General features: G+C 40.0%; 1 long non-coding RNA gene across 7 annotated transcripts in view; it reads right to left on the minus strand.

Moving 5' to 3' along the window:
- Positions 1-14,480, minus strand: part of LOC135301880 (uncharacterized) — a 36,880-nt gene extending 22,400 nt beyond the window's left edge. For 4 of the 7 annotated variants that reach the window (XR_010363614.1, XR_010363612.1, XR_010363616.1 and 1 more), the window contains exons 1-4: positions 13,978-14,480; positions 5,524-5,636; positions 5,200-5,346; positions 1,812-1,879 (exon numbers count right to left, since the gene is read on the minus strand). This is a non-coding gene — a long non-coding RNA (uncharacterized LOC135301880). Of the gene's footprint in view, positions 1-1,811; positions 1,880-2,847; positions 2,883-5,199; positions 5,347-5,523; positions 5,637-9,363; positions 9,871-13,977 lie in introns of all 7 variants that reach the window. The other 3 variants (XR_010363613.1, XR_010363611.1, XR_010363615.1) reach the window with 3 other exon arrangements.
- Positions 14,481-17,221: the final 2,741 nt, after the last annotated feature.

Genomic DNA, 17,221 nt, shown 5'->3' on the forward strand with positions numbered 1-17,221 from the left:
AAAGTTTGAGGATAGTCAGATACAATCAGAATATTACTGATCTCCACAGACCAGAATTCCCTTCAATACTGGAAATTAACAGAATTGTCCTGTAAAGCTGCTGGAATTATTTTGATGCAGTGCACAGACTTTGAGGATTAAAACTGTTAACACAGCTCTGTCACAATATGAAATTCAATAGTTGCTTATAATCTGTCAGTTCTGCTACTGAAGCCTGCTTACTGTCAACTACCATTAAAAACCTTTTGTTCTCTTTATCAAAGCACAGACAGTAAAAGGGAAAAATGAAAGCACTAAGAACTGAAAGTATTAAGCATTAATTGCATGCGTTCTTTTCAGTTGCCTTTTAGAGGGCAGTGGTTATCCTATTCAAAGGGCAATAAGGAAAAGTTACAAGGATTGCAACTGCAGTTGCAGTTATTGCTATTGAAATCTAATTTTGTTTTGTGAAGATAAACCAAAACAAGCATGTACAAAGCAGGACAGAAAGCCTAAGATAACTACAGCCTTTTTTTCTGTTATTGATTGGTTTTCAGTGCTGGAGCACCTGGTCTAGCAAACCTCCCTCAATATTAACTGCTCCTCTGGTAGCAGATCCAATATCTGCAGCCTCTTCTGATATCTGAGCACAAATGCTGCTTTCTAACTCTGCCTTCTGAGCTACCCAGGTGTGTATGGATCCTCATCTTCTAGATGAGGACCAGTGTAACATTCATATTTTCTGAAAATCCCTTTTCTCCTGGGAAGCTGAGAAGTCTTAGAGAAAAAGGAAATAAATTCTTATCTCATTTGCTTCTCCTGTGTTTTGCTGCTTTGGAATGTGATTGGAGATGGTTTATCCACAGGTGACATTTCATTGGTTTCATGTGAGTTGTTTTGACTCAATGGCCAATCAGGCTCAGGCTGTGTCTGGACTCTGGAGAGAGTCAGGAGCTTCTTTATTACCTTTTTAGGCTTCTGTAAGTATTCTTTCTGTATTCTTTAGTATACTATAGTTTAGTATTCTTTAATATAATATAGTATCATAAAATAACACATTAGCCTTCTGAGAACATGGAGTGAGATTCATCTTTCCTTCCTGGCACGAGGGCACCCCACAAATGCAATAGACCAGAAACATTCAACATTACCACGTGCTTTGTACTGAATCTCTAAACGTGAGCCCTGTCCTCTTCTTCCCTGTATCAATGCTCAGAAGGACACAGGCAAGGTAAAATGAAACCCAAAAAGCATTTCAGTTAGTAGGAGACTGTCCTACATGTTTTCAGTTAAGGGACAATCTGCCAGTGCAAGCAGCCAAACAGGCAAATGAATTTGTCTGAAGCAGGGGACTAAAAAGATATTTCTGAACAATTTGGGTACGTATCCAAAAGGCCCAGCAAACAAAAGAAATTCAAAATTGCTGCAATAGACCAAAAAGGGGATTCAGACCAAAAGGGGATTTATTTCACTACACCATCCTGGGAAGCTGAGCCAGGACAACTGGATCAAATCCTTTCCAACATGGTAGGTACTTCTTTTCTAGCAGAGCAAAAGAGGAAAGATTCTTAAGCACTGCTTCAAAGTAATGTTGCCAGAGCTTTTTGTTTTCCTATTTCTGTGCCAGATACATGTCACTGGACACCTCAGGGGTGTATCTAAAGTTAAAGCTACAGTGCTCTGCTATCCAACTTTGGTCTGCCACATCTACTCAGGCTGATCCTGGGCTGATCTAATGTGCCCCTCAAAAACCGTGGAGATGAGGGAATCTAACCTACTTGGGACATGCCCTGGACATCACTTGATGCTGATTATCTCTAATTAACACTTACTTATTCCTGTAGTTCTTGTATGCTTGTCTAATTTAGAGCTGTATTGTTTTCAGAATGTAACTTGACATCTGTAGGTTGACATTCAGAGGAAAGAAAAAAAAATTAATTTAATATTATAATCAGAGTTAGAAATATCTGCAAATTCATTCAATATAGTGACACCCATTTTTTATTATTAAAGAGGTTGGTGTTTTTACTGAAAACTGTTTTCTTCTAATCCCCATGCAGATTTGCTCATCACAGACAAACTAGTGACTGCTTTGTTCTCTAGAATTACAAACACGGGAATGTTTAACCTGATTTATGGATATACTTTGAAGCCACAACTGTTTTTCATGTTTAAAAATAAGTAACTTAAAAGAAATTCAAAAGAGTACCAATTTCTCAAGCATTCCTACAACTTTATCATTACTAAAATTCACAAACAATACTAAATATAACCACAGAAAATTAATGCTTACATACAAATAGAAGAAGGAGTTTCTAATTCTGCAGCTTCAGAAAGATTTTATTGGAAACAGAATGTAACTCTAAATAGAATAAGCATCAGCATAATCACCATTAATTGCTACTAGATAGAATTACAGTTTTCTCACACAGCTCAGAGAAGTGTGAGGGACGGCAGCTGTTATCTGTGTATCTGCTAAGATGACCATGTATTTTAATGGATTTCCTAATGTGATTAAACACTGAAGACCTCTACCAGAAAAATATCATATTTTTCCTGAATATCCTTGTTCTTTGAAGAGAGATACTTAAAGGACATTGGAAATGACCAGGGATTAGCTCCTCAGATTACTGATTATGTGTCCAATAAAATACAGAAAATAATATAAAATATTATAAATAAATAATATAAAATACAGAAGTGTTGTATTCTATTCTCCTTGCTTAGAAAAAATGTGATTAAGTCAATGCTGTCCTGAGGAAGAATGGCACAACTGAACCTCAAACTCATATATTGTAATATGGAGATATTTCCTCTGTCGTAGGACATTCTCTTCTATCTAGCCCAAGTGTAGTTTATGTTACTCACATTGCACTTTCCACCTCAGCATTGCCCAAGGTGACCTGCATGGTGTGAGCATGAAGTGGTAACAATCAACATCCATTTGTACTGACCAAATGACTACAGCTTACACAGAACAGTGAAAAAAAAAAAGCTTTATTTTGTATTACACATAATTATGCCTTTCCCAAATGTTCTAAAGTAAAACAAACACAGCACCATTCCTTAACAGACAGTGATCTCTTTTGGCTGTAGCCTCTCTGTTCAAATCTAGGAATTTCATAGACACACTAAAACCACAAAGCCCAGTTCACACCTGTTACTTTTGTTTCAGTGCAACTCCAGTAATTCTGCACATAAAAATAGAATTACACTGGATGTTGCTGCTGCAAAGTGAATAGAGCCTGTTACTTGACACATCATCATGGACCCTTCTTATTGTAACTCCACAGGCATCTCCTCTGCTGCTCTGCACAAACTGTGCTCAGTGGAAGGGTTTGAGGAATAACAACTTTGGCCTGGACAGTTGCCACCTAATTGCCACTGAAGTCAGAGGATGCATCAAAAAGGAAGAAGCTTTGCAATGTAAGGACAGCCTTTTCCTCACAACATTTTTCAGGAAGCAGGAATTGATACCAAAAATGGAATTTCAATTAAACTGTGCCATTTGTATTCAGCCTGAGGTCGCTCAGGATGTTTGCTATGCATGACATTTTTAGATCCTTCAAACTGCCAGATTAGAGATAGTTGGCATGGAGAAATAATAAAAATATAAAACTGAATCAGCTCTTTTCATTTGTTTGTTGTTTAAAATTCAAAAGGCATTTCTAGGCTTAAAGTGATTGAGCTCCTAGGTTACTTCTACATAAAAAGTCATAGATGGTAAAACATTGTAAAGCAATAACCTGCAGCTAAGTTGTTCTTCATGCCCATTTTCTCTCTTTTGTAACAGTTCACATACTGTGACTGACTCAACAACCCATTCTAATATAACTACACTTCATCATTTTTAGCCAATAAAGTATAATGCAATTTTGGATAAAAATCCCATAATACCAAAATACCACTTTTTAAAAAGTAGATTTGAAAAAGTAGAATCAATCTCAGCCTGCCTTGATTTCTTTTTTTTTAGATTTGATTAACAGTACTTGATATTATTTCCAGAGCTTCCTATATATATTATATATATATATAGTAAATTTACAGTCATATATCGATCTGGACATTTCAAACCTTCAAAAATCTTTATGAAACAATTTCTGTCAAGATATCAATAAAATGGAAGCTTGAAACTACAGTCCCAAGTGAGATTTCAGAATGCTAAAATATTCTTTTCAGCACTGAGCATTTTAATGTATTTTTAACATGCTCTGGGTTTCAAAACAGCAGAAAATGAGCAAAGGTTCAAGCTTCAGATCTGAAGAATGATTTTATTTATACAATCAAAATATTTTTTATTATCAAAACTTTCCCAAAAATCACATCAAAAGTGATTGGAGATCTTTCAGGACTTGAAGCTCTTGCAAAATATTTTATCAGATCAGCAGGTGCACTGAGAAAGTACTGTAAAAGTTTGGTTTAAGTCTGTTCACATGATGAACCTGCTGTTTATACCAGTTTTCTTCTAAGGAGTGAATGATGTTAATATCCAACATGAGAGCTGACAGTGCATAAAACAATTTGAGCTGCACTGAAATTGCTCTGCTCCTCTGTTTCACATGCCTGTGTCCCAGTAATACAGTCATATTCTTCATTTCACCTTTGCTGCTGGACCTTTTTTTATCTCTTTCCCTCTAACACTGTTCTTTTTTACAGTTCTCATGCCATGGGGCATCTTAAGAAACTGTAAATTCTGGATAGTGGTCCAGAACAGGATTCATCCATCCTTTCCCTTGGCGGATCTGAGGGCAGAATTTTATGGGGTAAGCCTGGAAACCTCGCTCCCTCCCTCCCTGCTGCTGCTGCAGGAGCCAGGGGAGCTGTGGCACTGGGCAGTGCTCTCCCCCTACAGCCCCTCCCGGGGCTCCCCTGCCCCTCTGCACTCCTCAGGGAACGAGGAGCAGGCAAACCCAAATTCACCTCTTTGGCTCTTTGGCTTCGGAGTGCCAGAGCCCACACAAAGCTGAGTGCTGCCTCTACAAATGAGTGATGTCTCTACAGGGCTACAGTGATCTGCACTGAGAGACATTCTCCGTCCTTGTTGTGAAACTGGGCACTTCATACCAAGAGTGAATATTTCATACATAAATTCAGAACACAAGACTGAAAAAATATGTACAATAAGCAATCTGGAGCATTGCTAACAGGATATGAAAGATCCAGCTATTGGTCCATAATCCTTAACAAGGAGTTGAGGAGTTTTTATGTACATTGTCTCACCTGACATTTTCGTCATCATTTAGAGAACATAGCATTTCAGGCAGAACTAACATCCCCAGGAGCCACAGGAAGACAGATACAGCTTCAGCCACTTGGCAAGTTTCCAAGAGCTTCCAGGTCCATATCTGCACCTAGTTCTAGCCACAACTGGGTGAAAATCATGGAAGTCAGTGGCAAAACTCTCATATGTATTATCCATACAGGAAAAATATTACAGGAAGGAAGAGTAGAAGTTTTTCTCAGTTATCAGATTAGTAGAAGTTTTTTTCTGACTTGGATGTAACAAAGAAAAAGAAGATAGTTGTCACGACCAAAGAAACTTACAGAAGGCTTGATGCAATCTTGCACTCTACTCTTTAAGCCACTGGTATCAGTAGTCATGGCTGTCCTAGCTTTGTGTGATGGCTGGTGGCTGTGACCTTACACATGACAGCAATCTGTACAAAAAATATTTCAAATTATTGTTAGTATTTGTCTTCATAGAACAGGACAGGAAACCTGTGAACAGGTCAAAGTACTCTTGCTGTCTGTGGGTACAGACAGCAAGACTTTGTGGGTACAGGTTTTTCTGTGGGTACAGGTTTCTCTCTTTATTTCTACCATAAATTAAGATCAGGATGGCTATTAAATTGAAAACAAATTCTTCATATCAGCTTCACGGTAGAAAGAAAAATTGTAGAAATTGGAAGAGAGGAAATTTTCAGTACAAGAGTAGGTGAAACAATTTCTTTTAATCATAAATTTAGGGAGCTGTATAAAAGATTTATGTGATTCTGGACCTTGAAATATAGGAAAATTCCTCCTATAACATGTTCAGTCTGCAATTTCCCATCATTTCAGTGTCAGACATGACACTTAACACTTGGAATTTGTCTCCTGCTTACCAAGCAATCTTCCAGACTAGTGTAAAATTGTCCCCATTGCATAGAAGTATTTTTTAAATTAAGATGAAATGTGATCATTTTTCCTAAAAAAGTACATGTTAAGATGAAATGTTATATCTGTATGACCATATATTTCTGGATTTTTTCAATCCATTTTTGCAACTGCATCTGTAAGAACTAAAGCATTTTAGAGGAGCAATGACATTTTTTAAAATTTTTTATTTCATGCACTTAGTTGTATGTGAATTTAGTACAGTTTGCATGTGTGCATTTGGACATGTCAATACACATGCATATTTCTGTGTGTATTATAAAAAACTTATGGCAAAAGAATATTTGGATTCCTATTTCAGGCATTCAGAAGTCAGAAAATCCTATAAGGGGAGCTGTTGGTGCACCAGCATAGCTCCCTTATCCACATGTAAGATTACTAATAGATACTTTTTCACTTTTTAAATGTAATTTCTGTTTCTCCCAAATTGTCACAATGCTCTTCACAGATACATATAGATTTCTACTAGTTCCACTCATGCACAAAACACTCTGGTCAGCCGCTCAGAAAACACAAGCATGCACACAAATTATACAATTGTACTACTACTACTACTACTACTACTACTACTACTACTATTATTATTATTATTATTATTGAATAATTTCATACTTTTCTCTTCAATTCCATATTCATACTCTTATTTAAACAGGTATTACTCTTTTTCTTTTCACACATGGACAGTCATTTACAATATAGGAATTAGGAGAGTACAATTATTCCTCCATCAAGGCTCCTTCTCACTTTCTACCTGTCCTTTGGTTGTCTCTCCAGTTCACAGCTCTGAAATTCCTCTTTTGCCATAGTGGTATGAATTACAAAAATCACAGCTCTGAAGCAGCCAGCCAGAGGGATTGGCTTCATAGTACTCTAATATATGAAGTGCTCTGTCCTCCAAGCATCTTGCTTACCTTGCTCTCTTTCTCCTTCCTGCACTAAGGGAATTACATCATCTTCCAATTACCACTGATGCGTGGATGTGTTGTACATGTTTCTGTCTTGAATATCATTCATTTTGTTTATTATGATTCCTAAGACCACCTGAATTTGAATTTGCTTTGTTCTAGTCAAAATACAAGATAAAAACCCCAACACCTAACACAAAAAGCTTACACTAAAAACACACAGGGAAAGAGAACACATTCACCTGTCAATAGTTTGAGCAATTACTTTATGTTGGGATCTACCAAATCACACCAGACATACAAGAATGGATAAAAAACCCAATTTCTTCAGATTGCTGTTGTGCTTATCTCTCTTCAGAGTTACAGTGCTGATGCTAGAGAAATCCCTAAGAAGACTTTCCAATAAATCATCTGATGCCTTGTTGAATCCAGTGATCCACAATCTCTTGGGAATATTTCATCCTGGCAAACTGACCTTGGGCCACCAGAGTTACTGGCAATGGTGTTACCTCTCAGTGATGGATCAGACTGAAGACTACTGCACTGAACAGCTGTTTTGTGGTACATCTAGGAATTAATAATGTCAACAATCATGAACAAACAAAATAATAGGATAATTAGGATTGGAAGATGTCTCAGGAGGTCTGTAGTCCAGAGTTCTTCTCAAAGCAGGGTCATCACCTGTAAGCTCAGAGCAAGTTCCTTAAGGATTTATCTAGACAGTTCTTGAAAAACTCCAAGGCTGAGACAGTGCAACCTTTCTAAGAAGTCCATAACAGTGCCTGACTGTCCTCATGAAAAAATTACACTGTATATCCAGTCAGAACCTCTCTCCCTGCACTTTATGCTCCTTGTCTCCCATCATTCTGCCATGGATTGCATTGTAGGGTCTGGCTCACTCTCCCTGACACATTTCCCATACATACTACCAGGATGCTGTTAGGTACTCCAAAGAAGCTGTCTCTCCTCCAAATAAAGTTGAAGAAAAGTACTGTAACTCCTGCATTTTAATAACATTGTCCTGGCTGGAAGTCACCACATAGAGAAGAAATGGTTTGGATTGCTAATGTGATCCTATGTAATGGGAGCTTCTAAAATAACCTTTATGTAACTGATACTACATTTTTGAGGGTGAAGGATAACATTGCAAAATGAGATACCTAAAATTAGGTGCAATATTTAATGAATAATAGATTTCTGGAAACTATTAGAGAGTATCTGTGGAATGCAGAAATTCCTCTCCCTATATTTAGGCAGAACAGAAAACAAGGCCATCTGGAGTTGTTAAAAAAACATAACTTTTTGAATGACAACCCAGAAATCAATTTAAAAGGGGATATATCCAACTCCTTTATTAGAATTTTCAACATACTATTATTTGCTGTGGCTATCAGTGGTCCATGAAAAACACTGGGAAAAAAAGCCCCAACTTTAATTAATAAGAGAAAGGTTATGATCACACCTAAGTTTTGCTAACTAATGGAGATTTGCTGCATTCATCACTATAGCACTGCATTTCAGGTCTGACCTGGGCATGCCATTTTAGTGTATATGTAGCCAGCACACTTGGGTTAGACCTCAGTTGAGCAGCAACACAATATTTATCCCACACCCCCACCCCCCCCAAAGAAAAAGAACAAACCAAACCTAAAGACCTCTCAGAAAAAGTAGGTCAGCTTCATTAACCACCCAAGTCCATGAATGGTGGATTCACTGAGGAGTATGCTACACTACTTTCAGAATAACCACTGTACACTCACAGATACGAGCACTACATGGCTCATATCTGGCAGTCAGGTAGGAAATGTAGCCAGGTATCCTGGCACACCAGTGTGTGGACAGAAGGACTGGCACTCTCTGGCTACAAGGTTATTTACTGGGTGTGAGGCGAGTCTAGTTCTGCACATAGTCCCTGCTTGCAACATCCCTGCATGAGCCAGAAATCACAGTCTGACCCTGGGAGTAAAGGAGAGCAGCATGGAAGAACAGTGCAGAGACAGGAATTTCAGAAGATGGCAGGGAAAATGGTGTTGGTCATATTTAGGAATGCAGGACCTCTTTGGAGGTAAGAGCAAGAACCACAGCCACTGCACACATCAGTGGGTACCCGTGGAACATGGAGGCTGCTCAGAGATCAGACAGACAGGACAAGGACAGAGATCAAATAGCAAAATCATGTTCTCTGGAATGCCATGGAGAAGCAAAGCCAGTATGGCCCTCACTGGCAGGACCAAAAGAGCACTCATTAGCTGCATCTCAGTAGCTGAGGGTATCTCATCCTTTGGGTTTTTTTCCTAAACGGTGTGTTGATGACTTCACTCACCTCTGGGATGTGTTGCTGAATAAGAGCCATGAATTTCAGTGAAAACAGTACATCCTCAATGGCTTTGAAAACTCTGATAGTTGCTTCCATCTTAAAATATAAATCATGTCAGGTATGGCTTGGGTGTAGCTTTGAAGGAAAATGCATGGAGTAAATTGAGAAACAGTTGTCTGTTGGTGCTGTACTAGAAGAGTTACCAAAGCCTTGTTCCTTCTGTGATGTTAGCACCAGAGCACGTGCTTTGTCTCTGCTGTTCCAGCCATGAATCAACACAAAATGGTGTGATTTTCAAATCTGTTGTTAAATAATTGATTGTTTGCCTGCCACCATGAGGATACCTTTAGAAACAGTGTTACATGGCAGCAGTCCTGAGCTGTGAGAGCTCTATGATGCATGTTAATTAAAATTGCTAATTAAAAAATATATTTTGGCAGTTGAAGATAAATAAATGCATGAGAGTTTTGTTTCCTGAGTTCCTATGGTCTGAAATCACAGATGACAGTCCTTCTGTAGAGGGAGAGAGAATTCATTTAGATTAAATTATCCTTTCATTTCCTTTTCTAAGACATCAGAAAACCTCCCTAACTGACATTTTTGCCTTTGTGTCGGGGATAACATTAAGAATGATTTTCTATGACTGTCTCGTCGACAGGCAGAGAACTCATTTTAATCGATACATCATAAGCTGTTATTACAGTTATTTTCTATCTTAATTCAGCCTGCCCTTCATAATTATGTGTGTTTTTTCCTGTTTTTTAAAGCTCTGGATGGTGGCAGATTTCCACCACCTAGTGGGAAAAGAATGTACTGTCTCCTAAAAAGCTTTGCTCAGATTTCCCCCTAATGCCTGTTTTAAACCTTCCCATTGTAAGCCGCTTTTACCAGCACTTATTATCAATGTATTTCTCTTCTTTTCACGAACGGGTGAATGTACCAAGCTGTATAAAACTCGTCATGAAGGTGTCATACTCCACAAAAAATACATCTCAATATAGAGAAATTGTATGTCTGTGTTTTCAATTCAGTGATTTTAATGTGAAAGGAAAACTGAAAACTTAAAATTGAGGAAGATCTGCGAATGAATGTCACTGTTTCCCTTCCTCTGCTTCACAGGGACCCCTCATCCCCACTCAGGTGTGTTCTCAAATGCAAGCTATGCCAAAACCCACTGCATTCATTCAGAAAACCATCTGTGTCAGGATGCTCTGTGTTTTAGGTACCAAGACTGAAATTCCAAATCAAGTCAGGGGAAACTTGCAGAAAGGAGAAGGTTTATAAAAGGCAAATGCAATTGCTATTATCCCCTCTTCCTATTTATTGCCAGGAAAGTCTTGCGCACTATAGAGTATCCTCTTCCTTCCCACCTTTTCCAAAGTGAGCAGGATGCTTCCTTTGGCCTTAGAAGAGAAAAAATTAGTTTTCAGATCCAGCTTTGATTAGCAGTAAGAGTAATAGGGTTAAGAAGTTCTCTTTCTTTTACATCATACAGAGAGAATAATGACTCTGAAAAATCCTGTGACCATTGATTCTCATAGGATTTTTCCTTCTGTTTTCCCTGGGAAACTCAAAACAACAAACCCCCCCAAAAAAACCCCACAAACAAAAACAAAATAAAAAACCAACACCAACAAAAAACAACCACAAAACCAAACCAAACCAAACTAAACCAAACAATGCCATTATCTGATTATCACTAGATGCCTCACACTATTTAGCTTATCCTGATAATGATTATTTGAATCTTATCATCATGCAGCTTTTTGCCAGCACCTTATTTCTAGCTGTCACTTCATTCATCTATGTTCAAAATTGAGATCTTCAAAACTCCAGCTAATTTGTCATGTAACTTTGGAAATAAGAAAACACACCTTCGCAGCAGAAAACTTTCCTGAGCATCTTAATAGTCTCTCCTGGCAGTAGAGGTCTGTTAGCATCTAGTTCACAATTCAGAAATGAGCTGTTTGTGCACCACTCTGTCCTGCAGTACCCAGTCTGCTCAGGTGTTTAGAGCACTTCTGATGAATCATGGTTTACATAGGACAAGAAGGGCAGTGACAGTGTTATTGTCCCCTCTTCCACTTTGTCCACTGGCTCAACAAGAGGCTCAGCTATCCTGTGGTAGCTGTAAGGAGGTTTCAGCTATTGCTTCTTATTTCCTAGGTGAAGGCTACAGCTCTCAAATTACAGAGCATTTAAACATAGCTCTCAGTGACAACTACTAACCATGTACCATTTACATGGAAAAAGACATTTGAGAAAGAAAATGTTTAAAGTAGAAGTGTCAGCAGTTAGGACTGCACCTGGGGAAGAACAACCCCAGGCACCAGCACAGGCTGACCTGCTGGGGAGCAGCTCTGTGGAGAAGGAGCTGGGGGTCCTGTGGACAGCAAGCTGTCCCTGAGCCAGCAGTGTGCCCTGGTGTCCTGGGGAGCATTCGGAAAAGCACTGCCAAGGAAGGTAAACCTACTCCTTACTCAGCCCTAGTGAGGCCTCATCTGGAGTGCTGTGTCCAGTTCTGCAGACATGGAGCTCCTGGGGTCCAGGGGAGGGCTACAGAGGTGAGTAAGGGACTGAAGCATCACTCTTACAAGGAGAGCTGGGGGAGCTGGGCCTGCTCAGTGTTGAGAAGATATAACTGAGAGGGGACCTTATCAATGTTTGTGTCTGATGGAAGGGTGTCAAGAGGATGGACCAGGCTCTGCTCTGTGGTGCCAGGCAATGGGACAAGAGGCAATGGGTAGAACCTGATGGAGAGAAAGTTCCACCTCAATATGAGGAAGAACTTCTTTACTGTGTGGATGACCGAGCTCTGGAGCAGGCTGTCCAGAGAGGCTGTGGAGTCTCCCTAACCGGAGATATTCCAGAACCATCTGGATTCAATCCTGTGCCATGTGCTCAGGGATGACCCTGCTTGAGCAGGGAGCTTGGATCAGGTGACCCTCTGTGGCTGCTTCAAACCTGACCCATTCTGTGATTCTGTGACTTTCGTATGATTTTTTGCAGTAGGAACAAAAAAATACAGTGCATGAATAACTGGCAAGAAATTAACAGCAGGTGAGGAGTACAGTCTGTGATGCTCATAAAAGAATCCCCCAGGAGGAGGCAACTTAATTAGAAATGAGAAACCCCATTGCTTTTTTAAATATCTAACAAAGAACTAGAAGTAAGCTATGCAACATAAATTGTTGGAAACTACCATAAAAGACTTTTTACTTGTCAAGGACACCTGGAGCTGGCAAGGAGAACCTGGATGGAAAGTTTTCCAAATAGTTATTTCATGCCAAGTAATGGTATTAGTACTTGCTATTCCTAAGTAAAGGATAGAAGACTGTATCAACAGTTTGGGAAGGGTAAGTGTTCCTTCCAATTACACTGTAATACTTTTGTGGCTGCAAAAATGTGAAGACTGCTGTCCTTTAAATGGAAAAAGAGCTCTGCACTGAGATGCACAGAATCATCATGAAATCTCTTACAAATAAGATGTTTCACTTTTGGCCAAGATGGATAGCTAAATGGACTATAAATAGTAGTGGCAATTCCTTATGACAGCTTTAAGCAGACAAGCAAGAGTTTGTCTTGAAATATTTTAATCTGCAACGGGTTTCAATTGCTCAGAACACAGAAATCACTCAGATGGCAGTGATCCAGTGAGGACTGAGCCCAGACCAGAGGTCCCCTAGGAGGAAATCTGAATACAGAGGAGACTGCAGTCTCTCAGAAATGAGAGGACTGGCCCATTTTGAACAGACCCAGTTCACTCTGTAGTGTTTAACCACTTCTTTCAAGAGCAGAAAGAGGCAGTTTGTTGGCTACTTTGGTAAGTATCGTATAATAATATCATATTGAGACAGATTTCAGTAGGATGATGGAAGTTCAAACTACAAATCTCAGATTCTTATAGACAGGGAAATGTAGCAAGGGTCCATAAAGCATAGTGGAGGACATTTATAGAAGGAACTGGATTCATCATTACTAGCCCTATAGTGTACTGGGAAGGGTTCTTTAAGTGGCATAAGAAATTCTGCGTCTCAAAATGAGTGAAGAGATCATGGATATAAAATTGTCCCTTGTATTATGATAATTTTCCAGAGGGCCTCCATCTCCTCCAAATTAATGCATATGCCTAAATGCATATGTTAAAGTGTGTGCCTCTATGACTGTGTAACAGGCTTAGCAGTACATTCTCCATCAGCATGTGAATGGCCATTCCGGTCACTGGCAAAATGTCATTTTATCACAAATCTAAAGAAAGAAAAAATGAAGCTGAATAGACTGGTACAGATCCAAGTTAACCACCTTTCAGAAACATAACCCCATCTCCCAGGCCTGGCCAATGCCACGGGCTGAGCACAGGGCTCCTGCTTTGCCCACTCCCAGACAGGGCTGCATTTCACACACCCCTAGGGGCCAGCACAGACCTTCCCCATGCACACAACAAGCTTCACTGCCCCAGTAATGCCCATTCCCCACCTCTAAAATGGGATAAGTCACCTCCTATGACAGTCCCTACCCCAGGAGTACCCCACACATGGCCAAAGAATACATTTGAGAGGTTCATGTTTTCCAGGATCGTCGGACATGATCCCTCTGTCCAGCTTCATCTTCCAGCCTCACCTGCCTGCTTTCTTGCTTGCTTGCTTCCTTTCCTTCCTTCCCTCCTGCCCGTGAAGGGGAATTCTGAAAGGCTTGGGCACATTTCAAAGGTCACTTGCTTGTCTAATTTCTTTTTAGACTTGATTTGATCATGACCCCCTGGGTGCACCGCTGCAGCCCACAGCAGAGTAGCTTCACTGGCCTCGGGTAATGGAGTCAGCAGAGATTGGATTGCAGATACCAAAAGGCATACTGACATTAGTTCATGTTTACGGCATACATCACACGTGTACTAGATCATATTTCTCTCTCCTCAAGGTAGTGTTTTTGACCAGCTGCGCTTTTGCCGACCCTTCTTGCTCTTTCTCCATCTGCAAGCCTGGTCAGTACATGACTTGACAACTCCCATCAAACAGCAACAGGCATCTCAAAATTCATTAAAAAGGCATTAGTGCTGGTGGCGGGGAGTTGCGGGGGGGAGAGTTAAAAAGGCGAGAGGCCCTGAGGACGCCTGGCTCCTCAGCCCCACCCGCGCCCCGGCTCCCACCACAGCCGCCGGGCCCGGCCCGCCTCCACACACCGCCCTTGCCAAGGCGGGGCCAAGGCGGTGCCAGGGTGGAGCCAAGGCGGTGCCAAGGCAGTGCCTCGGTATCCCGGGGCTCCCCGCCCCGCCGGGCATGGCCTGCAGGCCCTGCTGGCTCGGAGCGCGGCTGTTGCCAGCGCTGCCCCGGGAATGCCCGAGCCGGCCGCCTCCCGGCACAGCTGCCTGCTGAACAGAGGCCCGAAGCACCTGCGCAGGCTGGAGGCTGCTTCTTGTTCACAAAAAAATGTGAACAGCGTTAGGGAAGAGCTTTCAAATTCCGGAGGTTTTCCTCTTTTATCAGTTTATCTCGATGTGTTGTCAGTACCACCCCTCCTCGAGAAGAAGGCCTTAAATAAGTCCATCAGTATTTATTTATAGATGCTGAATCAATTGCCTGGATTCCATTCACTCCCTGTGCACTTCCGAGAGCTGACTCGGTGCCCATAGCTGGGAATTCTCTTGCTGCAGATTTTTCCATGAAGCTGAATGTAGTCTCAAGCCAGCTCCTAAACACTAGGACCTATTGATTCATCATATCCAAGCAAGAAGTGCAAACTAAAAGCTATTTCAGATCAAAATAGCAGCTCAAGCACACCAATCTGAATGCATGAAAAGACAGAATCCACGCCGTATGTTCTGTTAAAAACTAGCTAAAAATATTTTTGTTATTACCTACATATAGAATCATAGCACGGATTGGGTTGGAAGGGATTTTACAGATCATCTCGTTCCAACAGCCTGCCATGAACAGAAACACCTACCACTTGACCAGGTTGCTCAATACTCCTTCCATCCTAGCCTTGAACTCTGTCAGGGATGGGGCATCCACAACTTCCCTGGGCAACGTGTTCCTTTGCCTCAACACCCTCACAGTAAAGGATTTCTTCTGTATATCTAACCTAAGTTTTCTCTCTTCAGTTTGAACCCTTACCCATTGTCCTTTCACCTTAATTCATGATGAATATCCACCCATAAAATTTTGAGTACTCAGGGAGACTTCTTCTGAAAAAAATGTTTCAATGTTGCCTTAAGAAAAAAACTAAATCTTAAAAAAAAATTTAAGATTTTAAAAAACCAAAAACCCTAAAAAAAAAAAAAAACCAAAAAACAACAAAACAAAACAAAAAATCCACCCTAAAAATGGGAACTTAATGAATTATCCATGAGCTTTTGCTGAGGAGTGAAAAACTGGAGAAACTCCCAGTTTTGTCTGGGAGTTTCAGCATTTCATGTCACCTTGTAGACAGACACTGTTTTCCAAAGTCAGTTATGTGATGAAGAAGATATTAAGATTAAATGAGCAGTGCAGAACTCAAAAGCAAACCCATAATAATTAATAGATATTTAAATTGGCAGGCAATCGATTTTCAAATTGTCCTTTCACCCTTGTGTGTAATGCGGTTTGCCTCGCAGTGACAAATTAGCAGCAGCACTGTGCTGTGGCTGTTTCTGCTGCAAGGTTCTCATTACCATTCAGGGGTTTTGCTGGCTCATCACTGAATCGTGGAGAGCATTTCGATCACTGAAGTGTGGCCCAGAAACCAGAGAAAGGATCGGAAACAGAGTCTACAAAAGCCTTTTCTTAAATTCTAAGATTCATTGGGTTTTGAATAGGACTAAGTTCTTTGGCCTCAGCGTTATTATTTCTTATGTACCCCAGAGGAAGTGACAGTACACTCACCCCCTTCATCCCTGCCTTTAAATCTTAGTATTCTTGTTAATCTGTCAGGAAAATAAGAACAGTAACATGTAATGGACTGAAGGTGCTTTTTTTTTTCTTAATTGAAAATAACAATCCCCTTTATCCCAGTAGCTCTGAGCTGAGATCTAAGATTTTGATCCAACTTTCATTATTCACCAACATCTCCAAGATAATTATAGTAGCTGCCAATATGAAGACCAAGATAAGCATCTTCTCGGACAAATGATTTTCAGTTACTGGCCAAATCATAAATCTATTTTTTAGTTGCTACTTGGCATTTTTTTTAATCAAGGCTTTTCTTTATCAGAGTTCTAATTAGAACTAGTTGCATTTTTGTTTGTCAAAATAGATATTTTTAAAACAGTAAAGCTTGCACGGAGCACATTGCTTTGCTACAATTTCCAGTGGGGTTTCTGTATCTCAAGAACAAAAACCTCAGTCAGACAGGGTGAAATTAATAAGAAAACTTGGAATTTTAGACATGAAAATTCATATTTGTAGGCGGTCTTGTGTAATTTTACAAGACTATGCTTTGATAAAACAAAAGTAAATATTTGATCTTCAAAGACTTCAAAACCAGATGAAGTGGGATTTTGTTCTTCATACTTTGTTATGACAATAGTTCTTGTCTTTGTTCAACATTATTGCACTCTGCTAATTTTTCAAATAGCTTGACTATATTTGGGGTTCCTGAAGAGTTTGGATTGTGTGCAGCACACAACACATCACCTTCGAGAGCGTGTGGTCTAACAAACTTGTGACAATGCTTTTGCCACTTCTGGTGCTTTCTCTTTTTCCACATTCAGAGTTCGCACATTGTCATTATTGTTTTTTATAACCCATGTGCAGCTTTGTATTGTTACCAGTGAACAAAACACATGAACTGAACTCATACTAAGAATAAATCTTAGATTAAAATTCCAGGTATCTCAGAGGGAAAAAAAAAAAACCCAAACTTTCTTAAGGTTTTAACCATTTCT

This window comes from Passer domesticus, chromosome 5 (genome assembly GCF_036417665.1).
Source record: "Passer domesticus isolate bPasDom1 chromosome 5, bPasDom1.hap1, whole genome shotgun sequence".
NCBI classification, from domain to species: Eukaryota; Metazoa; Chordata; class Aves; order Passeriformes; family Passeridae; genus Passer; species Passer domesticus.